A 19,470-nucleotide genomic window follows, 5' to 3' on the forward strand; every position below is an offset into this window, starting at 1 on the left:
AAGATAAAACCCACCGCACAGATTGCGTTGCGAGAACCATAGGTATTTGGGGTGTTGATATGGGTGAGTTGACACGTGGGATTGTTGCGGGGAGGGGTGAGCCGGAGTTAGGGTAGGGAGTGAGTGCGTAGGAAGGGTGGTGGGAATGGGGATTTGGGTAGGGGTGTGTGAATAAGGGGGGAATAGAAGGGTGTGAATGGGGGTTTGGAGGTGGGAAGGTGCGTGGGTGGGAATGGGGGTGTGACTGGGGAGGGTATATGGGTGGTAGGAAGGGGGGTTAGTGAGGGGTTAATGGGAGGTGGGTTTAGAGTGGGTGGGAAGGGGGTTAGTGTGGGGGGTTAATGGGGGGGGGAAGGGGTGGCACGTGGCAGCAGGAGGGCGTGGAGGATAGGAGGTCAACGACGGGCATACTTGGCGACGTCAGCGAGGAAGGCAGCCACAGGGCACGTGGCAGCGGACGTCGTCGGCAGCCAGGCGACGGCGGCGTCACAGGTGGATGGCGGGATGCAGGGAGGTCGCCAGCGGAGAGGACAGGCGACTCGGGTGGAGGGATGGGCGACGAGCAAGGGAGGAGGGCGCTGTCAGGCGGCGCGAGAGCACCACGTGGCGAGAGGCGGCCCGACGGGGAGGACTGCACGAGAGGGATGACGGGCCACAGGCAGCATGGGGCGCAGGGCTCCTCGTGGTGTCGTGGGCGTGGTGGGGAGAAGGCACAGACAGGGCGAGGCAAGGCGTGGGCTTGACGACTACAGCGGGGCCACAGGGCACTGTCAGGCGAAGAAGAGGTAGGGGAAGGAGGGTAGGAGTAAGAGAAGAAACAGAGGAGGAGGGGATGGAGAAGAGGGTGGAGAGGGAGGAAGAGGGGAGGACACAGGGAAGAGGGAGGGAGAAAAAGATGGGGGAGAGGGAGAATGGCAGGGAGGCGGTTGGGGGGGATGGGTCGTGAGAGGGGAGAGGGGATAGGGAAAGGCCGGAAGGGGAGGGGTAACGGGCGGGGTAGGGGTAGGGGTAGGAGTAAGGTAAGTGTAAGGGTGAGGGTAGGGTAAGGGTAGGGTAGGGTAAGGTAGGGTAAGGTAGGGTAAGGGTAGGGTACGGTAAGGTAGGGTAAGGTAGGGTAAGGGTAGGGTAGGGTAGGGGTAGGGACCGAAAAAGGAGGCGGTCCCTCATTCCGCGCGTGTGCGCGGAGTGGGGTAAAAAAATTTGCCGTGACGGGATTGAAATGGCGCTGGGATGACGGTACGGGTCATGTGAACACGACCGGGGCACGTGGAGACATGTAAAATCGAAAAAGGACGCATTCACGCGCAAAACGGGTGCGCGAATATACGTAAAAATAAAGAAAAATTAATAACTCCCAATCCGGGCATCAAAACGAAATAGCGTAAAAACAAAAAGTGGGCAGGACGGCAGAGGGAAAACAAGAAAAATATATGACGGAGATTCCGGGATGGGTAAAGGGTGGTCACATGCAAAAAACCCAAAAACCGAACCAAAAAACGCAAGTAAAAATTAATATCGAAAAATCCCTGCATCGGAATGAGGTGCAGAAAAAAGGAAAACTGTGCAAAAAGATGTGCCCGGCAATCCTATCTCATCAAAACATAATTCCAACGGAGATAAGACGCGTTCACATGGAAAAAACCCAAAAAACAAACCCGAAAATGGGATCGGAAATTAATATCGGACAAACCGTTCACCGGAATGACATGTAGTAAGAAGGAAAAATGTCCGCAGGAAGGAGTGGCACAGGGTTATCACGTTAAAGCGCAGTTCCGGTGGAAGTAGAAAGGGTTCACATGCGAAAAACACCAAAAATACTCCCGAAAACACATTTAAAAATTAATAATTAAAAATCCAGAAGTCGAAAGAGGGGGGAGGAAAAAGAAAAAAGGTAGGGGAAGACACAGGGGACACGGCTGGTAGATCAAATTGGAATTTCGATGCAAACAGGGCAGGTTCACATGGAAAAATGTCAAAAATACGCATGAAAAAGTCGTAAAAAAACCGGAAAAGTAATAACGGACAAACCGTGTATCGGAATGATGCAGAATAAAAAGAAAAAATGTCAGGGGAAAAGTGGTGGTCAGGGCTATGATGTCAGAGCAGGGTTCTGAAGCAAAAAAAGCGCATTCACATGAAAAACCGGTGAAATTGCGCAAAATGCTTCAAAAATTAATAACACAAAAACCGTGCACCGGAACAGGGGTAGGTAAAAAGGAAAAATGGTCAGTTCAATGGGAGAAACAGGGCTATAAGGTTGGATTTGGACTTTGGTGAACGTAGGGTGCATTCACATGGAAGGACCTCAAAATCAGGGAATGAAGGAAAACTGCAAGGGAAGAGCCCCAAGGGTGGGTGGAACATAACCGGGTGGGTGGGAAGGGATCCCCAACAGGGTAAAAGCAAGTCATGGCAAACATGCATGAACAGGTTAAGGCATATGCGGAAGGGTATGCAATGTAGACGCGTAGGGACGCGTCCCCACACTTAAGACCTTAATGGATAGGGTTAACCGAGCAATAGGGACCTAGGACCACGCCACAGACCATCCACTAACGTCCCCACACTTATAACATGACCATCACTAAGAAACCAAAGTGGGAGGGTTAGAAAAACTTGGCTCATTTCATCAAAAATCAAGGTTGAGTGTCGATGGCACGTCCAGTGTGGTTGTTAGCGCTGGAGGGACCAAGACATCTTCTCGGCACACGTCCGTCATGGCAGGGACCACGCGGCAGTACCCAGGGAGGTAGCTGGTTGAAGGAATCGCAGGAAATTCGTCGATGATGAGGGATACTACACTCAACTCACAATCACTCAATTGAAATGAAAGAACAGTCACTCGCCCCATGACTAATATCACTTGAGGAAAAAGGATTGAAATCCATATCTCATACCCGGTTGAGGAATCGACAAGGGGGGAATGGTGCAGAAGGAGTATGCCAGGGTGCACAGTTGATGGTGCATTAGTGCGTCCAACTCGTCTGGCATAGGTGCAAGAAGGAAGGCAAGGGAACCTTACAGTGCAATGTACAGAACAGGGTGGCGTGTCTTGTGATGACGGCAAAGACCCATCCCGTGGGTGCACAGGGAAACAGGAACATACCTGACTCCAAGTGTCGTAATGTCCCTCAATCTCACCTCTCGGTAATTGATTGAAGAAACTCCAGTCACACTCATCCCACCCTCTGTCTCACGCTCTGTTGAGAGATACAAGAGGGCAGCCTTTCCTGAAACCCGTTGATGTAATCCTCACGGTCACTGGTGCAAAGATTGTATGCCTTGTGCGCATTTGATGGTGCAACGGTGCATCCCGCCCTGTGCCGGCATACGGTGCGAGAAGGAAGGCCAGGGAGCCTTATGGTGCAGTGCACAGAAACAAATTGTGCTTGGTGCATTGAGAGGCCCATCCCGTGCGTGCAACATTTCATTCACACTACTCACCTCTCATTTGATTTGAAGGGAAAAGACTGGTCTCTCGCCCCACCCTCTATCTCACTCTCTGGTGATAGATACAAGAGGGCAACCTTACTCACTTCCCCATCTGGTTAGGATGAAAGCTCACATCACTCGATTGTTTGTCAATGAAGATCGTGTCATCAGTTGTTGAAGAGGCGTACCCAGGGAGGTAGCCATCAAATGGAACGTTGTGTTGAATAGGACATGTCATCTGCTAGAGGACAGTTAGACACTTTGCAGAGAGTCCCAGGACACAACGTACCAAGGGAGGCAGCTTCGGAATTGGATCCTGGAGATATCAATTAATGAATCCACTTTCTGGACTGCTGGGTGTTACCACCTTTTCCACAGCCAGCTTCCCGCCCAAGGGTGTTTACCACCTTTTCCTGGAACGAGGCCTGCTATGACAGGGAATTGCTTCCTTTTCTCTCATAACAGATTTTATTTTTTTCTTTTCTTTTCTTTTCTTTTTTTTTTGAATTGAGCAAGGGAATGGTAGAACTACCATTTGTCAGAACCCACCTCGCCACTGTCGCTGGGGGAAAATAGAGGATAAGAAATCAAGGCTGGAAGGGGGGTTTGAGGAGACAGAGGGTTGCGTCCACTTCATTAGGAGTGATTGAAGAACGGCTATCAGAAGTAGCATCATAAGAAGGATAGTGCCGCGCCAATGAGGGAAAGGATCAAGTGTCCGTAATTGTCAAGATCCCCAAGGAGGGAAGTACTTCTCCGGGCGATATCCATTGATCAGAAAGGGATCATCAGAGGCATCAACGGTCTGCACTTGGACAGAACCATTAGGGTTGACTGCAAGTACCTTATAGGGGCCCATCCACCGCTGTTGAAGCTTGCCAGGAAACTTGCCAAAGCGTGAATCATAGACTAGGACCAAATCACCTTCTTTGAACTCCTTGTGCTTGATGAAGCTATCATGGTAAGCCTTACATCGAGCTTGCGTGGCTTCCATGCACTGTAGAGCCATCCTACGAATTTCATCCAAACATTCCAAGTGCAGGAGACGACGTTGCAGTGAATCATCATCCCCGAAACGCTCTTTGATAGCCACTCTCAAAGAGGGTAGTTCCAATTCAACAGGAAAAACAGCTTCTGTTCCATACACCAACTGGAAGGGTGTTTGTCCTGTTGCGGCTTTATGGGAGGTTCTGTATGCCCAGAGGGCCTCGGTAAGTCGATCATCCCAATCACGACGATGTGCGGCAATTGTTCTTGTCAAAATCGAGCAGAGGATGCGATTGGTGACTTCGGCTTGGCCGTTGGCTTTGGGGTAATAAGGAGTGGACTTGCGATGGCGGATCTTATACAACTCTGTCAACTCTTTCATGACTTTATTGAGAAAATGAGTACCTCTGTCACTTACCAGCTCTAAGGGACTGCCAAAACGGGTGATGATATTCTCGTACATGAACAGGGCCACGCCGTTACCATCGTCCCGCTTTAGGGCTTTAGCTTCACACCACTTTGTAACATAATCCGTACATAGAGGATGTATCGGTTCTGTTTCCTTCTGGTAGGAGGATCGATCGGACCTACGAAGTCAATGCCCCACTTCTCAAACGGCTTCAAAGGAATAATAGGTTGTAGTGGCATGGCACTTGTCTTCGTGGGTTTCCCCATTCTTTGACAAGCATCACATCTTTTACAGTAATCATAGGCATCCTTATGAATGGTAGGCCACCAATAACCTGCTAGCAGAGCCTTCCTGGCTGTAGCTTCACCTACAAAGTGACCTCCACATGGCTCGTCATGGCAAGCCTTCAGAACAATCCCAATCTCTTCTCCTGCAACACATCTTCTAATCACTTCATCTTTGCCTTTCTTGTACAGTGCACCGCCTAGCAGGGTGTAGGGGGTTGATTCTAGCATAAGCTTCTTCCTTTCCCGACTAGAAATGCCAGGAGGATACTGTTGGGTTGCCAGCAGATTGGCAATGTCTGCATACCAGGGAGTTACAGTTTCTACCAAAAATAGCGAAGCATCAGGGAGGTCTGGATCATCTTGTTCCTCGTCTGCAGTTTGCGGGATACGCGACAGATGATCAACCAGAACATGGGAACGACCAGGCTTAGTAATCACCTCAAAGTCGAACTCCTGAAATAGAAGGAGCCATCTCATCATTCGTCCTTTCACATCGGCTTTGTTCATCAAGAAGGACAGGGCCTCATGATCCACATAAAATTTAAAGTGGGTAGATAGGAGGTAATGGCGAAACTTCTCTAGGGCAAATACCATTGCCAAGCACTCCAGCTCTGTCACTGTATAGTTCCGTTCCCTATCAGTGACTTTTCGGCTTGCGTAATAGATCGGTTGATCCAACTTTGAGGAGCCCTTTTGGCAGAGGACAGCACCTAAGCCTTCAATTGATGCATCAATGTGTACATGGAACTCTTTCGTCCAATCAGGAGGTTGCAGAATGGGTGCCTCTATCAGACACTACTTCAGAGTGTGAAAGGCTTTGGCACATTCTTCCGTCCAAGTAAACTCTGCATCTTTCCTCAGAAGCTTATGCAAGGAAGTTGCCTTTGTCGCAAAATGGGCTATAAACCTTCTGTAGTAACCCACATGGCCTAGGAATCCCCTCAAGTGTTTGAGGTTGGTGGGTGCTGTCAGAGCTGCGATCTTTTCGATCTTTGCAGGGTCTGTTGATATCCCTTGTGCAGAGACAATGTGGCCCAACAGAACTCCACAAGAAACCCCAAAGATGCATTTGTCGGGGTTGAGGAAAATCCCATACTCACGGCATCGGTCAAAGCATTGTTCCAGGTGTTCCCAGTGTTCACGGATCAAACTATAGACACAGAAGTCATCCAAATATACCTCAATAAAGTCGTGCAGATGATTTTGAAATGCAGCCATCATGACTCGCTGGAAAGTAGCAGGGGCATTGCAAAGTCCAAATGGCATCACTCGGTAAGCGTCGGTCCCCCATTCTGTGGTGAAGGTTTTTTTGGACTGGTCTTCTTCTGCGATTTGGACTTGGTTGTATCCACTGAATCCATCCAGAAGAGAATAAAGCTCATGTCCTGCCACTGTGTCCAACAGTTGGTCTGTGAAAGGGATAGGAAAGTGATCCTTCTTTGTCTTGGAATTAAGCTTTCGGAAATCCACACATATTCGCAATTTGCCATTCTTCTTGGGTACAACCACGATGGGTGAAACCCATTCACTATTTGCCACTGGATAGATGAACTCGGCTTCCAGAAGCTTCAACAGCTCTGCTTTCACCAATGTGGAATAATTTGGATTCATTCGCCTCTGTCGTTGCCGTACTGGCTTGGCATCAGGCTCCAAGTCAATATGATGTTGACATATTGTGGGATCAATCCCCTTTAGGTCTTTATAGGACCACGCAAACAAGTCCAAATTTTCTTTCAACAAGTTGTACAAGGTTGACAACTCCTCTTCTGGAAGGCTACTACCCACCTTCAAGTGGCGTTCAGTGCCTTCTGTATCCACAAAGGTTAACTGCCTTTCACCTTCCACTTCACGGGTGAAGGTCCCACGGACTGCTTCTGGATACAGATCCGACTCCTTCAAGGGAGTGGTGTCCTCTTCTGATGTCCCACTAGAACCAGCTTCTTCTTTTGGTGGAGACTTAGATTGCTTTTTGAGATGTTGAAATGGGATTAGAGCTGTTTCGGGTTTGGTTTCAAGAGTAATTACCTCTTGGCTTGAAGACTCATCTTCTGATGATACATCCAGGAACATCACATAACAGGGACCCTCTGATGCCGGTTGGGTTTGTCGGACTGGTGCTTGTTGGCACGATGCATCATCATCATCTTTCTTTGGCAAGGATGGGTGAGGATGGCATGAGCCACTGCTAAAAGACGGCTTGTTCTCCTTAATCCATTTCTTATAAAGGTTTTGCATATGAGAAGATCCATTTACTAGACCAAATGGTACCATCACCATGCTGTCCCATAGCATGAGCTCGTCGGCTTCTGATGCTTCTGGAACTTCTCCCTCAAATGTATCCTCTTCAGGTGGGATAGATTTTTCTGGCTCACTTTCATCTCCTTCTTCGTCCATATCATATTCATCCTTTTCTGTCTCTGTCTCTGCTTCTGCTTCTGTCTCTGCGTCTGCTTCTGCTTTTGCTTCGGTCTCTGTCTCTGTAGGAGCTCTGTAACAGAAGAACAGATTCTCTGTTTCCTCTTCTGCCTCTGTCTCTGCTTCTGCTTCTCTCTCTACTATGGCCATGTAACAGGGAGAGCAGTACATCCATGCTTCTATCTCACTGTCAGAAGTGATTTCAGAAGTCATGCCTGGTTCAGGCAGGAAGTATTCACCCATTGATAATGGCTTTGCATCTTTTGGAAGTCGGCTTACAATATCCACTGTTAAGGAATGTGCCACTGTTTTCTTGGGAAGAATCTGTTTAACAACATCTTCGTCTGCTGACGTTCCATCTGTAGCCTCATTAGGGGAGTCAGAAGATAATTCCAAGGAGGTGGATCCATGTCCTTTTTGAGAACCATATAGTTTCAGCACCACTTTGTTGGGTCCTCTACCCAAGGTCAAGGTTCCTTTGAACCAATCCGTCCTTGCTCGGGCTTCAAAAAGCCATGGTCTGCCCAGTAACAGAGGATAGGATGTACCATAAGAGTTTGGCTTCACCACCAGATAGGTCAACCAATAATCTTTTCCAGCCACTGTAGTCTTCACATATGGGAGAATGCCCAAAGGCTTGATTCTACTCTAATCCGCCAGTCTGATGAGCCATTGGGTGGGTTGCACACCTTGTAGGCCTAGATCCTTCATTGTAACATCCGTCATAATGTTCACTGATGAGCCACCATCAATCAGTGCATTTGCAATAAAGCAACCTTCTATCCATACGCCAGTCTCTGGAGTACCTGGATCTAGGAAAGCATTAGCCACATCCACTTCTTTTACAGGCTCTGGAGCCTTGTTGGACTTTGTTGCTATTGAGGGAGCAATCCTTAAACCACGTCTTCTTGTCACTATACTTTTGAACCTTTTCCGGCAACTGGAAGACAACATCAATAATTGTCAGAATGTAAGATTTGGTCTAAAGGTATCTAGATCTCTAACTAGATCGTATTCCTTAATAGGATCCACTGGCTTCTCTAACCGGTTAGGAAATGGGGCAACACCCATTTTCATTTTCCCTCTTTCTTCCAACAGAGGAATTACAGGAACTTCTTCTGCCACTTGTGGCACTTCCTCCTCTTCTGTCTCCTGGACCTCTGGTCCTGTCTCTGTAACTCTCTGCGGCACTGTAGAGCTCTGTACGGCACTGTTAGGCTCTGTTCTGTTCTGTTCTTTTGGTGAAAGATTGAACTTCACTGTTCTGGCAGGAGGGTTATTTTCTTTCTGGATAGGTGGTTCCTTCTGCTTTGCACGCGTGATGGCAGCAACTTCCAATTCCACTAAATTGGAGGTAGGCTCTTGAGCCTTGGAAGGACTATCAGTAGCACTGTTTTTCACTGGGGCTGGGCTTGGACAGTCTTTTGCAGTGTGGCCTTCTCCTTTGCATCGACTGCATAAGGGCTTGTAATCCACTGACCTTCGAGGATTTGGACAATTTGGTGAGATGTGTCCCTTTTCTCCGCATCTATAACACTCCACTTCTGATCTCTGACCACCGCCAGACTGTCTTCCTCTGTAACTTTGGGAGGGAAATCTTCTGGATCCGAAATTAGGACCAAACTCTCTAGGCTTGGGTCCAATATCCTGTGTTGTCATTTTGGATTCCAGCAAGTTAAATCTTGCGTCTTCTTCCTTTCTTCTCCTATCATGCATCTCCTTCAGAGAGCAAATGTCCTCTATATGGTTCTTCCGCAAACAGTAGGAACAGAAGGCTCCAGGGATAGTTGGTTTTCGTGTACATTCACTGGCTAAATGGCCTGCTTGATGACACTTACCACACCAAGTATTTGACCGCATCACATCTCTTCCTGCTCCTGCAACGTTGGATATGCTTGCTGTGTTCACTTTCAGCGTCTGTAGCTGCTCTGTAATCACATCCATCAACTCCTTTTTTATGTTCGCAACTGAGTTGGATAAGTAGTCCTTCAAGCTTTCTCCTCCTGAGGCACTGGCAGGAGGGTTTTGAGGAGTCTCTGTAATCACTGCATAAACGGGTTGGGCTGGTATAGAGGGGTCTCTGTTCTGGTTCTGATTCAGAGCTCCTGTTTGAACTGTTGGCTGTTGGCTCCAGTTGGTAGGATTCCACTGTTGCTGCTGATTTGGCATTGAGGAAATTGGTTGGGACCATTGTTGTTGTGGTTGAACCACCAATTGAGGCATGGATTGTGGCCACTGTGGATTTGGTGCACTGTACTGTGATACCGGGGACATCTGTTGGTAGGGATAGGAAACAGTCCCTGGAACTGCATTTGGTGGATACATCATTCCTGACATCAGAGGAGGTAGGACTCCTTTTCCTGTATTCATCGCTAATCTAGCTTCCACTTCATCGTACAGTCTTGCACCCTCTGTTGCAGCTTGTAGTGTGGCTGGTCTTTGCAGCTCCACAAACTTACGGACTTCTGGTTGTAATCCTCTGAGAAACACCCCCTTCTGAATGCCATCATCTAGATTATGGTTAGTCCATCTCTTCAGGATGGATTCCATTCGTGAGACATAAGCTTCTACTCTTTCTCTAGAGGATTGACTTAGGTTCATAAATTCCTCTCGCATCCGCTCTTCAAAACCTTCACGCCTAAATTTAGTGAGAAAGGCCAACTTCAGGTCGTCCCATGTGCCAAAAGTTCCTATTGCTTGTCTCTCATACCACTGAAACGCCGCGTCCTTGAAAGTAGCGGGGAATATCGCTAACCAATGCTCAGGGGTTCTGGCATTGCTAGCCACACACGCTACCATAAACTCTGCTACATGAAGATCGGGGTCTTCATTGTACTCTCCTTTAAAAACTGGCAATGGGACTACATTCGCTGGCCTGTCATCAATATTTCCAGGACGGATCTGACTTGGAAGTGGACCTCCAGCAGGAGGAAGGGCTTGATGTGCCATTGGGACTTCTGTAAAGAGTTCCGCAAGGGCGTCAAAGGCGGCTTCTACTGCGAGCTTGCTCTCGGCTCTGATTCTTGCTTTCTCTCTTCTCACGTACCTCTGGACTCGTTCTAACGCTTGCCTCTTTATTGCGTCATTCATCAGGGGTGTGGCTCCACTATGTTGTTAGTGCTCCACAGAGGGTTAACAGAAGGCTTCAGTCTCTGGAGGACTCTCTTGCCAACATTTCTTCGACTTCTTTCTTTTCAACGTCCCTAAATTCTTCTTTCATGCCACTGCACAGGGGAAGGTATTCGGTTCTGAAGGTGTTATAATGCATACGTTTGAGTATTGTGGTAGTGCCATCATCATAGTAATGCCAGCTTCTGATGGTTTCAACAGTGTATGTTGTGAAAAACACTCTGTCTACCAACTTCCAATGGGTTGCTAATTGAATAAACAGAAGATTATCAGTACACCAAGCATCCCATGTATCTTGCTGTTGAGCGTCCACGAACAAATTCCAACTCTTTTCCTTCTTGTCCCTGTGAACCTCTACAGACCAAGACTCCTGAAGCTTCTTCACAATCTCCCACTTGATGTTGTCTGGAAAGTTCTCAATGAATGCCAAATCTTCCATGGATGGTCATTCTCTCTGTTTCTGCTCTTCAGTTTGTTCCCAAACAGTTTGCCACCAAGATGCAAGTTTCTGCTGCTTCAATAGGAAGAGGAAACTGTCCACCACATAGAGCATGCATCATGATGGTGATGTGTTTCCGCCAGTGTGGGATGAACTTCTTGTGGAAAGTGGCTTTGATTATGAGAACTTCCAACTCTTCAGTGGAAGAAGGAACTTTACAAACATCCATTGAACTCTTCTCTTCTTAGCAATGCCATTTCCTTCATTTTCAGCCTCTTTTGGTGCTTGTTGATGGCAAGTTTCCCCGGCTGCGCACCAAAAACATGGAGCCCCAAGAGGAACACCAAGGAAAAGGGAATTCTCTTGCAAGAAAATAGCATCATGTAGATCTCCCACGGTTTTGATAGAATCAATCATATTCTTCAATATCTTCACAAAATCCATCAATAGAACAAAGAAAGCAAAGGAATACACCATCTTTGAATGGAAATACATCACATAGTATTCATCTTCAATATCTTCATAGTCTTCTCTCTCAATCTCTCATATACAATCACTCTGTTTCAGTAGAATTGGCTATCTCTGACTCTCTCTCTCTCTCTCCATCAATAATACATCATGTCCTCACTACAATCTCTCAAAAATCACTCTTAATAATCACTCTTAGGTCGTGGATACCCCTCCCAAGAGGTATGTCTGATATGAAGAGTCACCAGAGCCACTACAGTGTCCTTTCATAGCTCACTACTGTCACTTCACTCCAGTCTTCACTTGAGTCTTTGGCAGCTACTTCTTCCACTTCTTTCAACTCTTTTGCACTTGTATTCACCTCTTTCCAAGGCTAGAAAACTTTCCCAAAGTCACACATACATTCCACAAAACACATACAGAAGCATACAGAACAGTCTACAGAACAGTACCAGAACAGCTACAGTACAGAACAGAACAGAAACAGAACAGAAGCAGAAGCTACAGAAGGTTACAGAAGGTTACAGAAGGTCATCAAAACCACATAACTCATTCTCTAACCATTCCAAACTCTCACAAACCATTCAATAAACTTTCACAATATCCCATTATTCATCAATCAATACTCCATCCCTCTTTACAGAAGACAATCAGAACAAAACAGACCAAAACAGAGCAAAACAGAAGGTATACAGAACCATTCAGAACCTATCAGAACATCACAGAACCACCAACAAACATCATGAACTTCCAAAACACCATCATTACCATCCAAAACACTCTCAAACCACTTCCAAACCAATCAATCATCTCATAAAATCAACCATTCAGCTTTCAAAAACAACAAAAATCAGCCAAAAAAAAGTCATTTCAACACTCAACAATTTTGTAGATTATGAAGCCTTTGGACAACCAAACAAGGATGAAGCAAGAGTAGAAACAAAGTATAAAACAGTTGATAAGAAGGTCAAGCCGGTAGCTACTCCTCTACCACCTGAAAGCGAAAGATTGGCAGAAAGGGTATCCAAACAACCAAGCCTTCATGATCCTAAAGATATTCGTCATCAATTTACAGCTGAAAGTCTTCAAAAGCTGAAAATTGGTGAAGACTCTTTCCTCTTGCCGGCTGAAAAACAAATCTTCATGCAGATGTTAAAGAATCATGGTAAAGCCTTTTCATTTCAGCCGCATGAAATCGACTGTGTGGATCCAAGCATTGTGGCTCCAATGGTAATATTTACGGTTCCACATGTGCCTTGGAATCTTAAACCAATTCCGGTTCCAAGGGCTCATTTGCCTAAGTTATTGGAACTTTTAAATGAAAAGATAAAAATGCGAATATTGGAGCCATCTTCAGCTCCATATTCCAATCGATGGTTTACCGTACCTAAGAAGAATGGATCTTTACGATTCATTCAATATTTGTAACCCGTTAATAAAGTCACTATTAGAAATGTTGGATCAAGACCAATTGTGGATGAGTTTGCTGAAGCTTTTGTAGGAAGGGCAATCTATTCCATGGGAGACTTATATTCAGGCTACGACCAATTTCAGCTTGCTTTGGAAAGCCGTGACATTACTACAATGAAGACACCTCTTGGCCTAGTCTGCATGTGTACTCTACCTCAAGGGGCTACGAATTCAGTAGCTCACATGATGAATGCCATGCATAAAGTATTGAGGGATTATATTCCTCAATTGAATCTTCCTTTCCTTGATGATGCTCCAATTAAAGGATGTGAAGTTCATGAGAAAAATGAAGAACTCAATGAACTTGGATGTCGAAAATTTGTTTTTGATCATATTACTGATTGTGCTCAAATCTTGTCTAAATTAGAAGAAGTCCATCTTACTCTTTCAGGAGCTAAATCTATTTTCGGAGTTGAAGAAGTTCTTGTGGTTGGTCATATGTGTGGTCCATATGGCCGAAAGCCTTCTCCACCTAAAATAAATGCAATCAGCAAGATGCAAGAAGAATGTACAAATGCTTTAGAAGTGAGAAGATTTCTTGGTGCATGTGTCTTCTACCTTATTTGGATACCACATTTTGCTCATGTTGCTGAAAGTCTTTATCAGCTTCTAAGAAAGGGCCAAAGGTTTCTATGGACAAAAGAACACACTCAAGCTATTTGAAAACTGAAGAAAATACTGACTTCGGCTCCCACTTTAAAAAGGGCTAACTACTCTAATGGACAGCCCATTCTACTCACAGTGGACACAAGTCCTATTGGAATAGGATGGGCAGTCGGTCAAGACGACCTTGAAGGCAACAGATATGTGATCTGCTTTGGAGCAAAGGTTCTTAATGAATGACAAAGAAGGTATGCTCAAATTAAAAGAGAGCTTTGGGGAGCAATAACTGCATTAAAATGTGATAGGGAGTACTTCATGGGCGCACATGTTATAGTGGAGACAGATTGCCTACCACTCTTGGGCATGATAGCCAACTGTTCCACTCCTGACATAGCCATGCTAAGATGGATAGCCTATATTAAATCCTTAAATCCTCATTTGAAACATATTGCAGGTAAAGAAAATCCAGTTGCTGACATGCTTTCACGTGCCAGATATATGGATGAAGAAGAAATGATGGATGATGAAGAATCAGAGTTTATAAATGAAGCTGTTAATGCAGGTACAACAAAAAGAACAGCAAGAACAATAGGTTCAACTGATAATACAACTTTTACATCAGCCATGATGGATGCATCAACCAAAGAAGGACAATGGACAGCTAGTAAACAGCATATTCCATGTTTTGTTATGGTTTGTTCACACTTTAAAGAAGAATATTATGCAGATGATTGGCTAAAAATCAGTCAATTTTTGAGCACTATGACAAAGAAGGAAGAATGGACTCATGAAGAGTTCAAGAGAATTAAGAGAAAACCCTATGGTTTTTTTCTTAAAGATGGCTACCTTTGGAGACATGCAAAGAAGAAAGGAAGAGCTCTTGTTTGTGTCTTAGGTGACAAAAAGACACAAAGACAGGTCATGCAAGAATTCCATGAAAGCCTATTGGCTGGTCATCGAGGCATATGGGGTACTTTTGCCAAAATAAAATAGAAATTTTGGTGGCAAAACATGTATAAAGACATTGAGCATTTTGTTGAGTCCTGTCATGCTTGTCAAATGTATTCCATGGTAAAACATAGAGATGGGCTTCAGCCTATCTATCCTTTATCTATTCACTATAGATGGGTTATTGATTTAGTAACCATGCCTACAGGAATTTGGAACATGAGATATCTAGTACTTGCTAGAGAAGATCTCACAAATCAAGTGGAAGGAAAGGCCTTGACAACAAAGTCCACTCATGCTGTTTGCAGATTTTTACTTGAAGAAGTATTTTGCAGGTATGGATGTGTTGCTAAAGTAACTGCTGATAGAGGAGAATTGGATGCCGATGAAGCTCGCCATTTCTTTACTCAATTGGGGATTAAGCTATCTCTTACTTCAGCCTACAACCCTGAAGGCAATGGTAAGAGTGAAAGAGGTCATCAACCAATTCTTAAAGCTTTAGCAAAATCATGCAAAGGAAAGTTGAGGGAATGGCCTAAAATGCTACCATTCGCATTATGGGCTGATAGAACAACCCATAGTGCAGTGACATGATATATGCCAGCTGAACTCATGTATGGACAGCCACCTATTATGCCTATTGAGAAATCCATTGTCACATGGAGTATCTTGCCTTGGGATGAAGGCATGAACAGGGAAGAATTGATGTCTTTACGCATAAGGCAACTTGAAAGAAGGCCAAAGGATGTTAAAATAGCCATTGAAAGACTAAAAACAGCAAGATTAAAGAATAAGAAGAGGTTTGATAAGCACCATCGACTCCGTCCAATAGCTATTCAAGAGAATGACTAGGTTCTTGTTTATGATAGCAACCTGAATAATCAATATAGTGCTCATAGGAAGTTAGCCAAGTGATGGTTTGGACCATATGTTGTAAAAGTAGTATATAATAATGCTACTTACTCTTTGGCTGAAATGGATGGGACCATGATAAAGACTCCAATAGCTGGGAAACGAATCAAACTCTTCAAACGAAGAGAATCTTCAAATTATGAACTTGATGACTTTGATACAAGCCCTTTACTTGAAAACATGCAGGAAGACGAAGACTTAGAGAATGAAGATGATGAAGAAAAAGAGCCTCCTTAACTTGTAATCTTATGAAATGGCACATGCCGAAGGATGTGCAGGTTAGGAGGGGGTGAATGTCAAAGAGTTTACTATCCATGATATAAATCATGGGATTCTTATGAACTCAGAAGAGTTTCACTAGGAATTATATGAGATATTTTCAGGCATTGTTATCCAATATCTACCTTAGTTATATAAGTTCTTTTGTATTTAGCATACAATTTGCAGATATACCATGAACATTTATGAAAAATAAGTCTATGGGAACCTAAAACTTGGACATCTGGAAGTAATTGATAGTCTACTGGATAAATCACATTAATTCAGGTACAAAAATATGGACAAAAACCCAAAAATGTTGCCAAAAACTGTCAAAAGTCCACTAGGTCCACACGGGACCAAAAGTAACTGACTAAGGTGACCAGACAGGTGACCTAGGCTGGTCAAAGAGTAACCAGGGTTGGAGCAGAGAGCAGCCCGCATTTTTCGACGCAAAATGCGGGCTGCTCTGCCTGAGGGAAACTAGGAGAAAGCTGGAGCTGAGATGCATGGAATGGAGCATGCAAACTGAAGATTGACAGGCCAACACTGAAGATGTTAACTTGGTGAGAGCTCCACTTCTTTGCCTCTTTGGTCTGACGAAAATGCATGTTGAAACTGTCTATAAAAGAGGGGAAATCTGAGAGAAGAGTATTCAGCCTGCTCTTATGCACGACTTCTCTCATCTTCTCTACCTTATTCTTGGTCCAATGAAGCCCCAAGTACTTGAGTGACTTTGGGGCAAGCAAAGGGTGAGGATATTGAAGACTTATGGACTGTTATGGGCTGGAATACCTAGTCATAAACAGGGCAGCCCACTATTTTGATCCATTTTTATGAGCAAACATGGGTTTTTTATGGTTGTAATAGAGGAAAATGACCTCTTTTCTTCAGGACATTGTTCATAGATGATCCAGAGTGCTTCTTCTTGAGTTTATGCACTCATTTTGAATTTGTTTATGGGCTGGAATTTTCTGTTTTAAAACAGGGCTGAAGCTAAAATTATTCTTTTTCAATCCATTTCATGCATCTTTGGCCCAAATCTTGGATGTATTTGATTCTAGCATCAATATACTTGACCCAAAGGATTGAAATCCATCTTTGTACATGTAATAAAAACCATTAGAGCTTGCATTTTACATTCATAAATGAATTGGAAATCTGAAAATATCCTTTATGAAATGATGAATATATCCTGAAGCCGACCTATTGTGAATAGGTGCATGAACTCTCTTTTTTTTCGACATGGTGCATGTCACAAAAGTTAAATCTCTCTTATACATGATTTTGAACAATTAATTTTCTATCCAAACCCCCGACAACCTCAATGGTGGTATGTTATACATTTAGCTCTCCAAAGTGCGAGAGTATATGATCAAAGCAATGTTCCAAGCATAGATGAGAACAATATGCAAATAGACGGGTCGATATTGCAAGGGGTGGAGGCCACCGAAAGCTTGGAGCATATAAAGGAGCCAGAATCACGTAACAATGATGGAAATATAGGAGTCCAAGAATTCTTTGAGAACGAGGTGGACTCATCCTTTTGTAGTGACATATCTATTGACCTTCCAATGTTGTATGTAGAGTTGTATCAGGAGATTGACATGGGACCATAAGGTACTTCATACTTGGAGCATCCACCTACTCAATTTGTTGACAAATCACTTATAAGGATACATAAGATATACATTTTAAGTAAGATCATTTTTTTAAGATTTATATTACCGTGCTTTGCTTGATTTATATTGATTATGCTAACATCAATTTTTGTTTGTGCAAGTGACCTTTATAGATATTTAGATCAGCACGATGAGTCAAGGGATGAGCGACAAGGAGCTACATGAGATCTTCACACGTATATCTCTAGATCATATGGCTCGATTCGGAGATATGGCGGACCAGGAGTTGTCTTAGACACCATCAAGTCATTCTATTAGATCTACTTCGGTTCGCTCTAGTGCTTCAGTTTCTAGTAGACGAGATCGACGCTCTAGACTTGGGCCGGATGGAGGGAGTGGTTCCGGGGGATGTTGGGGAGACATGGATGCAATGAGCCCACGGTCGGCTTGGGATACAGGTGCTACTCCTCGCTCTCATGGCGATTCGAGAGAGCATGGCTCAGGTGGTTTTTGTGGAGGTACCGACGCAGTGTCTCCGTCTCATTGTTCTGCTGGAGTTGCGTTACCTATGGGATTTGTCACACCTATGGGGACATCTACTCCAACCACTCTAGCTTTTGCTCAATCGTTTGCAGGTGGCACCCCTATGGATGCTACTCTTAGAGATACTACCCCCATAAGTACACCAGACATACAAGGGTCTCCTAGATATGCCTAGGAGTTTGGTCGCAAATGGGAGAGGACACATCTTAGGCATACCCCAGAGGGATATGGATACCTTATAGATGATAGGACATGAGTCATCATCATGAATGATGAGGGGAGGAGGGTGATGGCTTGTATGAGAGAGTTGTGTCAACAAGTTTTTCGGCACAATGTCTTAAATCATTGGAAGAACATATCGGAGGGGAAAAATGACTACATAGTAGTATCCTTGCATGAGGAGTTTCCGGTACCTACCGCAACAGATAGATTTTCCACAAGCTAGATGATGGAGTGTATGCGTGGGTACATGCCACACTCACGATCGGATGCACACAAGGCACTTAAGAGTGGGGCCTCAAAGCCCGAGTGGCTAGACGTGGACAACTCACATCGACTCAGGGAGGAGGCTATAGATTCTCCAGGATGTGGGAAACAGCAAGGGAGACGGCAAGGGCACGACTAGAGGGAAGAGTGGTCCATCATCTTGGGAGTGGTGGCCACATAACATATCTGGAGAAATTTGATAGTTTTTTTTTTATTTTTCTTGCTTATTTTTTTCAATATCCCTTGTATTGACAATCATGTTTCTAACAGTTGTATTTTTTTTTCTCTGCATCACTCCATTACAAACCGCGATCCCACCGGCCTAGAGACTCGATATACAGAGAGACATGGTCTCACTGCATTGATCGACCAATTGTATGGATGCGGCGGCCCTGTAAGTCACTCATCTTTCTTGTCCGTAGTTACTAATTTTAATTAAAATGTATTATTGTATGGTGGACTGATGTGTAGTTGTTTCTTTTTTTGCAGAGTTTGTTCAATGCTCCTTTGTGCTGGGACAAGGTTTCGGATGGCAAGGATCTATAGCTCAACCTTCGATCCGTGGAGCGCACATTGTGGGAGCTTTCGCTCAACCGCCAAGACCCACGGACCGCTTATTGTTTCAAGCGTTCCAAGCGAGCTCTCATGGCTATCTCTCACCTAGCCGACACGCCGTCGATCCTACAAATGCAGTGAACTTACCTTGATGCTCGATCGAGTACCCTCCTTTCTCTCACACTCAGGTAGCTCCACGATTCTCGATGCTAGCTCAAGCCTCCTCCATCTCCAAGCTCCATCCTCCATAGCTGAGTGCGCAAGAGAAGAGAAGAGAAGAGAAGAGAAGTAGGGGAGAGGAGATGGTGAAGAGCTTCACCCTCTTGATCCCTCACTCTCACACACACTCACTCCCTCACACTCTCACACTCCCTCTCTCAAGAGCATACACAAGCAAGAAGGAGAGAAGAAGAGAGGAAGAAGAAGACTAGTTTTGCCACACCAAAGAATGAGCTCTTCATTCACTTTTCAACTCTATATACAAAACCCTACTTCCCTTTTGGGCGG

This window comes from Lygodium microphyllum, chromosome 14 (genome assembly GCF_053477565.2).
Source record: "Lygodium microphyllum isolate KBCC chromosome 14, Lygodium_microphyllum_v1.1.10, whole genome shotgun sequence".
NCBI lineage: Eukaryota > Viridiplantae > Streptophyta > Polypodiopsida > Schizaeales > Lygodiaceae > Lygodium > Lygodium microphyllum.